Consider the following 8,739-nt stretch of genomic DNA (forward strand, 5'->3'; position numbering starts at 1 on the left):
TCAGGGTTCTCGCCACAAACATTTCAAATCTCTGATATGGTTTAGACCAGGGCTTCCCAAACTAGGGGCCGCGAAACGAATTTTAGGGGGCCGCAAAGAGAACACCAATTTTACACAAAGTACCATATATATTGTACTTTTTTCAGACTGTTGATTCGAAATACAATTATTATACAAATAGTGTAAAACAAAGATTTTACGATTCCGAGTGAAAACATCATCATAATACCGTGTTTTTCCGGAAAAAAAAAAGACACCGTCTTCAATTTTCTTCGGAAAATAACACTAGGGCTTATTTTTGGGATAGAGAATAATGAGATTTTCTATTATACAAAATTTGAATACCGATTTCCATTTACTTATAAATACCACGTTTTTATTTTAAATAACTGCTACATATAGCATTTTAACCATTTAAACAAGTAGAAAATATTTCTTGCTATCGACTGGGACGCAGTGGTTCTCGAACTTCATCGTATTGTGACGCACTTTGCTCAAGTTGCGACTCCCCGTGAAAATACGTATTGATACCTTTTAATAAAAGACCTTTTTCGCAATGAATTTTAGCTCTTATATTGAAATCTTTTTAAAATTCAAGCTTGGTCTTATCTTCGAGGAAACACGGTAGAATGATGGAGCTTGCATAACAATGCATATTCTGATTGTGAAACCCGATTTGCGGTTTGCATAACAATGACGGCTTTAATCGTTATGCTAGCGGTTCCGAAGACGATTTGCTGAGTGCGTCTCGAAACATATTACATATCATATTTATTCTAAATGTTTAATTGTTTCAAATGACGTGTTTATGAATCAAAGTCATTTTGCCGTTCTATGTGTTTACTTTCTGTACGTAGTAGTCTATTGTTACGTAATATAAGAGATAAACCCTACATGCTGCCATTTGGTATAGGCTGCAGTTTATTTATTTGCTGAACCGAGTGCATCAAACTCGAGTGATTTCTTTAGCATTTTAAAGGAAAACCAGGCAGTGATAAAAAGAAAAAAGAAAGTTTTGACCAATTTAATGCAAAACAATCAAATAATACAGCCGTTTCAAACAAAACAGGCAAAACAAAATTGATTCAAAACAATTGTTTTAAAGTAATTACTTTTGAACAAATCTCTATTCAGAGGGTTATTCACAACCTATAAACTTTATTTTTTGTTCACAGCGAATACCGGATTGACAGTAATAAAATATGAGTAATGATTACCTTCTGCCCATGAATCTTGCGTATCTCCGTAGTGTGTGTACCAGATTGGGGTTAAGCAAAAATTTTATTCCGATATTTCTTATTTTAGTTCTATTACGAATTCGGGGACTGTCTGTGTTGGCCAAGTGAATATACGCTCTGCCCTACTCATAGGTTTCAGTCCCTTTATACAACTTGATGTGAAGTACGCGAGCAAACTTAGTTACCGCCATATTGGTACACATGCTTCTGGAGCGCCGAATTTTGCGTGATTGGACAATCAAAAAATAAATGAAATACAGCTACTTTACTTACTCTGTCCGCAGCTTTCTCCGACAAGCACTGCCACAAAAACGATTAATATATAGCTTGAATACATCGCTAAGTTCTGTTAATGATATTTTTGATTAGATCATCGGTTATTGATTAATGGTTACCGGTTATCAGTTATTGAATACCGGGATCATGTATTTTTACGGTTACCTGTTAGCGGTTACCGGTTTTTGGCTTTTGGTTACGTGTTATCACTTATTGAATACCGGAATCAATTCTTCCTTGCGGTTATCCGTTAATAGTTGCCGGTTATCGGTTTTTAGTTACCAGTTATTAAATACCGGAATCATTTATTCCTTACGGTTATTCATTAGTGGTTATCGGTATTTGGTTACGAGGTATAAATTATTGAATACAGGGAGTCCTCGCCTTACGACGTTGCTTCGTTCTTGAGACGCGGTGTAACCCGAATTTCAGTGCAAGTCGGAACAACCAAAACGACGTACAGTATCACTGAAACTGTGTACCATGTGACTAAAGCTTAGTGTATATTCGTTCATAATTGTAATAGTTCGCAATTGGCCACATCATTTACGATGTAAATGCCGAAAACCAATGAGCCCAAAGCTATGATTTTCTTGATAACAATGATCCAGTTTAAGGCCTTAGATATTATAGTACAATATTATGTTTTATATTTTTATGAATTGCGCGTTCGTAACCTCGAAACAGCGTAAGTCGCGACCGTCGTAACCCGAGGACTCCATGTACAGGGAGTCCTTGACTTACGACGCAGTTCCGTTCCTGAGACTCGGTGTAACCCGAATATCAGTATTAGTGGGAACATTATACTGTACAGTACTACAGCGGTACAGTGCATGAATTACTCTATACACATCGTTCTGTATTGTAAAATATGGTACTGTACACTAATAAAATGTACAAATAATGCAAACTAGAAAATCGGTTAGAAACCGAAGACTTATCGATCTAAGGTTAGGGGGTCAAAACAGTGGTCTTACTCCAAAGTGACGCCGTGTGTTCCATCACTAATTAATTAATAACTCGCTAATTCTAAGACACAATCCATCCAAAATCAATAGGCTTCTGATCCGAGCTATGATGAATGCACATGCAAAATTTGGAGTAGATTCAACCCCGCTCTCGTGAGATATCGCGTGCATCTAACACACAGACAAACAGACAGACAAATACCTCTCAAGATCGATAAGTAATAAAAACTTTATTAGAAAAAAAGAAAACAATTCCACATCACGTGAATAAAAGCAAACACTGTACAGTATCTTAACATATTTTTTTAGCTATGAGTCCACAACAAAGGGCAAAAGTAAAAAAAAGGATCAAACAAAATACGAAAATTCGGCTTAAACAATCAAAATGACGTGCAGTATCACTGAAACTGCGTACAGTACTGTATCACTGGAACTGTGTACCATGGTTGCCAGATCCCAGCGATCAAAAAAAGCCAAATCAAGACATGAAAAAAGCCAACAATTTGACCAAGTACAAAAGCCCCATGATTTGTCAGATTTTAAGCGCTTGGCAACAAACTGATGATGATGTAGAGCCATCAGTTCATTCAGTGAGGCACACAAATAGAAAGTAAAGTTCCTATAGAACTGTAGAAAGTAAAATAAGTATCAAGCGGACAGCTTCATTTTACCATTCAATATATACAATACAGTGTGAAGCTTCAGTCTGTCAGTATGTAATATACCTACATGTTTCTACTTAAACTTACGATATGCCTTTCTCCCTATATCAGTATATCGTGCTTTACTATTGAAAAATTTTTCCCTTTCAAATTTATAAACCATCAATTTTATTAAAAAATTATCTAACCCCCTGCCACTCACAGGTGGACCACTGATATCTAATTCAGTAATTTTAGCGTAGTTAATCACATCGTTACTGCAATTGCAATTGCAGAATTAAACTAAAGCTGAAAGCTCATATAAATCATATCAGGCATAATGAAAACTAAGTTATACAACTATTTTTAGGAAACAGAACGTAAAACTGACAAATAGGCAAAACTTTAAAAATGAGGCAATGTTTACAACCCTGCTTGAATATCTGTCTGAGCAGCTGCAGAAACTGCAATTATTTCTTATTGGGTATGGTTAAAAATTAATGTAACAAACAAGGAAATCGATGCTCCAAGAAATCCTAATGTAAAGTAGCTAAGTACGTTGTTACGCACTAAATATTGTATTTCATATGATTTTAATAATAGACACTAGAATAGACTTGAAAAAAGCCAAAGAAACGCCAAAAAGCCAAACGAAAATTCTGACGCCAAACGCGTTTGAAAAAAGCCAAAAATGGCAAATTTGGCGTTAAAAAAGCCAATATGGCAACCCTGCTGTGTACAGTACTGTACTGTACCATGTGACTGAAGCTTAGTGATTATTCGTTCATAATCGTAATAGTTCGCAATTGGTCACGTCATTTACGATGTTAATAACGAAAACCATTGAGCCCAGAGCACCGATTTTCTTGATCACAATGATCCAGTTTATAGGCTTGGTTGTTACAATACAGTATTATCTTTTATATCTGTATATGTTCGTGAAGTGCGTTCGAAACAGCGTAAGTCGCGACCGTCGTAGCCCGAGGACTCCCAGTACATGAATCAGTTATTTCATACGGTTATTCGCCAATGGTTGCCAGTTATCTTCTATTCATTCAATAATTACTGATTTTATTTTCCAGCAAATGTTGTTGTTGCTACGTGCCATAAAGCATTGGGAACCTCTGATATTGCCCATTACCTTAGAAAATGAGTGGTCGAGCAATAATTAGGTGATACCCTAACCTAAACGAACTTGCTCTAAGTCTAATATAATCTGAAATAACAAAATCAAAGGAAACAAATTGAATACCGAGGCAAAAACTAAACACTAACTACCACTTTCATAAATGCATTGTCAGGACTTTAGAATTTGACGATTTACCAAATATTCTCCCTTTGGCTAAACAACAATCGTCACAGTTTCGAACGCAAAATAGATGTTGTAAAAACATTAAAACTATCTATCAAAACAATCTATCTATCAGTATTTATTCCAATTATATTTAGGGACTCGTAACATTGCTTCAGTTAAGAAATACTCTATTCATAAATATTGCGGGTTCGTCAATGAAAAAGAACTCATAAATTTCCTGATAAATTTTACGAAAAGGAAGAAAAATTATTCAACACTTGAACTTCTGTTTGTGTATGATTGTACCCAAAAGTTTCAGTAAACCTAATACTAGCAGAGGGCCTTGAGCTATTAAAGGGAACCACTTCTTTAAAATACTACACTCTAAAAAATATTGACTCAAATTTGACTCAACGAGCCTCCTACTCTTTCAATGAGTCAAGAAATATTTGACTCTTTACTTGAGTCACGCACATTAACTCTTCTTTGAGTCAAATTTATACCTTGATAGAGTCGTCAAGAGTCATGTGCGATGACTCCTCTTTGAGTCAAGTTTATCCCTTGATAGAGTCGTCAAGAGTCATGTGCGATGACTTCTCTTTGAGTCAAATTTATCGCTTGATAGAGTCGTCAAGAGTCATGTGCGATGACTCCTCTTTGAGTCAAATTTATCTCTTGATAGAGTCGTCAAGATCAATTGCGATAATTCTTTTTTGAGTCAAGTTTCCAACTCGATAGAGTCACCAAAAAGTGAGTTCTTGGTTTCCTCTCCAATTCCCACAGCCCCACTTCAACTTTCTTAAGTTACCCATGCATTTACCCAAAAAAGCAGAAATTAAATATACCAAATTTTTCTTGGAAAAGAACTTCAAAAACACTCACCGAAGATGCAGACTAAACCACAATCACCAATGAACAAAAGAAAATGAAATAAATTTCACAGAAAGAAATCATAATGAAAATTATGACCCCAGTGTTTGCTCACATCGACGACTCAAAACTGTAGTGGCCTATGTCAAATTTTGGCGATATGAGACAATCGCTTTTGAAAATTCCAAAAAAAAATCTCATTTTGAGATGAACATCGGGCTATAAAATCTGCATTTTTGAACGCTAAAAAGAGACACTGCATAATTCGTGTATACATATCGATTTTTTATAAAGTGTATAAACCATCAATTCGTACTCTGACATGATGGTTTATCATAGGGCCAAATCAGTATAAAAACAAAATAAACAAAGTGGACACTTAAAAATTACGAAGGTCGGCATAAGCACATTTTCATTTTGAGCCGTCTATGTAGGATCATTTTTTTTTTTACACAAAGTCCAATGCAGCCAACAATGAGGCCACTGAAGGTTTGGGAGCCATGCCGAAAAGAATAGCTTCAAAAAAATTGAAGAAAGTTGCCAGTTTTTCATAGTACTCAATTCCAAATATCCAAAACGAAGCGAACAGTCTATAAAAAGCCAACAATGATGAATTTCCAACTGGCACCGCTTTCTTGTCAAGAATTAAGAAGAATTCCTCAGGATCAGATTTCGGCCAGTATCAGACTTCCCCTTTGTGTTGAGAGGTGGAAAAATCTTCGATAGAACTAGAAGACTCTTTAGTCCATCTAAAATGTGACAAATACTCGAAATATGCTCTCACACAAAATACATAGATATAATAAAGCTATTTCACTGCCGCCCAGTTGGCAATGTGGCAGAGATAGTTCTAAGTCAACTAGTATTTATACATAGAATATAAGTAATATGAAGCATGAAGCACATACCATCATCACACTGAACACAATCCTGATTCATATTAAGAATTTTTTGAATGAGTGGTGGAAAAATTTCCATAAACTTCTTACACTTCGGGCAATTCATCTCAAATTCACAGTCAATCTGAGTTCACAAGAAGCACATTTGAAAAAAAAGATGCTTTCTATATCCGTACTTTTTAAAAATATCTTGATGTGATGAATACAATAATAAACAGCCTATGTACATTCACTTTACATCTAGATTTATTGCTAACTTACCAATCCACCCTCATAAGCATCACAGAACCTTGAGTACTTTTCTAAAATGTCAGTTAAGGTCATAGGCTTCAGCTGTATTTCAAGCCTACGATAGTCATGACTTTCCTTCATTATGTTATATATTTCTGCCTTATTGTCCTTGTTAGGTGTGGTTTCTTTCAGCCATTTAATCTGAAAAGCAATATACATATAAAATATTCCAAAAAATACTAGCTGCGGAGAAATAAAAATAACCACATATGAAAAAAATCAGAAATTTCCCACCTTTTTCAGTATATGGCTATCGTCTTCCAGAAGTGAGGCATCCAGTTCAACAGTACTCCCACTGGTGTCAGCATCTTCGCTACTCCCAAAACTGAAACTACTTGCATATGTTGAGTGGCTTCTCTTTTGTTTTTATACATCTTATCTTCTATTGCCATTTGTTTTCGTAAAGTTTTGAGCTTGTTTTCTATAAAGCCGGAACCACGAAGAGGATCATAATAATGGCCCTGAAAACATTTTTAGCAATTTAACAATAACAACAAAAGAGCCCTAATGACAAAGCTGACAGAGAGCAGACTTGAAGTCAGTAAACACAGAATCATATTTAACACTCATTTTGGCAACTTCAGAAGAGAGGAATACAGCCTTAATGACGAAATATTGAGTACAAGATTCATGAGATTGAATAATGCCTTGTAGGGAAAGCGAAATTATCTCAAAATGAAATTACGTACATATCCGGTTGTTCCCTTCAACTTCAACTTCAGCTTTGGAAATTCCTCGACACACGTCGAAATTCTAATACTAGTTGGTGGATTTTTTTCACATGCCGTAAAAAATTGTCAAGTCGAGTAAAGGTTGTGCAACATTGATTTTGAGAACAAGTAATATTTATATATTTCTTCTTTGACAGATCATGTTGGTGACGTAAATGAAGTGATAGTTCATCTGTCCCCCTCATCTTTCATTCACAACCTTCCATTGGACACACATAAAAATTCATTATGAGGCTCAAAAGGGCCTAAAACAAATACCAGTATACCGGTATATACCAGGTCTATAGCTGTGCAAGCAGTGTGATAAAAGTACCAATTTAACACTGCAATGAGTTGTCGGTAACTGTTTAAGAAGGAAATAGATGGCAGACTGACATAGGCTAGTTGTACTGTTTTATAGACCCAGTAGACTGCAGTCATCAAGTTGTAGGCCTGTGTGTCTGTAACTTGAGATAACAGCATGTAGCCTACTTCAGACATAAAGTTAACTTAACAGTCAGACAGTAGGCCTACCGGTAGCTTAGGCCGGCAGACCTAACTTGGCTCAGTAGCCAGTTGTGTTATACTGCAGTTCATGCTCATTTCGATAATATTATTTGAATCCACTGCTAGCAATCACTTACCGACAACGGACAATCGCTCCGAAACTGTTAGCACTGTCAGAATGTAGCAGGTGAAAGCTAAATTCCATTCTTTCATAACAGCAATTCACTCTGTAATCCAACTGTAAAAAACAACGACCTAGCCTACCCCATCCAACTGTCCTATTGGCCTCTCACGCAAAATAAAAATCCCAGCATAATATCTTTAACCGTAACTGATAGGCCACGCAAGCTGTGAGTGGCCATGCTGCATTCTGGTCCATGCTGATAACCTTCGGCCGAAACCACCGCCGTCGACAACGCGAGAAGGAACATGACGACTTCGAAAACAATTTCCCCGCCCAATTCCACGCTTCGCCGGTTCCAACTTTAAAAAATAAACAGAGAAATTAGCGGCGAGAGAAAGAAGGCGGTCGTCAAACAAGAGAATATTTGACTTAAAAACGAGTGAGAGTGCGAGAGAAATGACGCTCGAGTCACGATTGAGTCATTTTGTTCCTAACTCTTCCAAATTAGTCACGCGATTGACTCAAGTTTTTTTAGAGTGTACATTCCTAAATATTGCAGAATGGCCCATGAAAAAGAATTCATACCTTTCTTGATAACTTCACAAAAATAACGAAAACTATTTAACACTCGAACTTCTGTTTGTGTATGTTTGTACCCAGAAGTTCCAGTAATCCAGGAAGCTTTGCACAAAAATTATGTTTTCTCCAAAACAGTGGTTTCCAATGTTTTTTATGTAGCATAACCCCAATAAAACATTCTTGAAGAAACCTCTTGTTCAAAACCTTAGTGTAAGGCTGTAAGAAAAATATTTAAGCTATTAATATATATGAAAGAAAATATGTATGAAATTGCACTTCAATTTACACTTTTTTTGGTGCTCCCGAAGTATGCGAACCAAGATGGCGGACAACGGAACGTAA

General features: G+C 36.1%; 1 long non-coding RNA gene across 1 annotated transcript; it reads right to left on the reverse strand.

Annotated features, from left to right (window-relative positions):
- Nucleotides 1–4,866: 4,866 nt before the first annotated feature.
- Nucleotides 4,867–8,325, reverse strand: LOC120332627 (uncharacterized). Its single transcript, XR_005568122.2, has 4 exons — nt 7,832–8,325; nt 6,712–6,938; nt 6,448–6,618; nt 4,867–6,036 (listed from the first exon to the last, which is right to left on the reverse strand). It is a non-coding gene; the product is annotated as an uncharacterized LOC120332627 (long non-coding RNA).
- Between the last annotated feature and the right edge of the window lie 414 nt (nt 8,326–8,739).

Source organism: Styela clava, chromosome 10 (assembly GCF_964204865.1).
Source record: "Styela clava chromosome 10, kaStyClav1.hap1.2, whole genome shotgun sequence".
Taxonomy (NCBI): Eukaryota; Metazoa; Chordata; class Ascidiacea; order Stolidobranchia; family Styelidae; genus Styela; species Styela clava.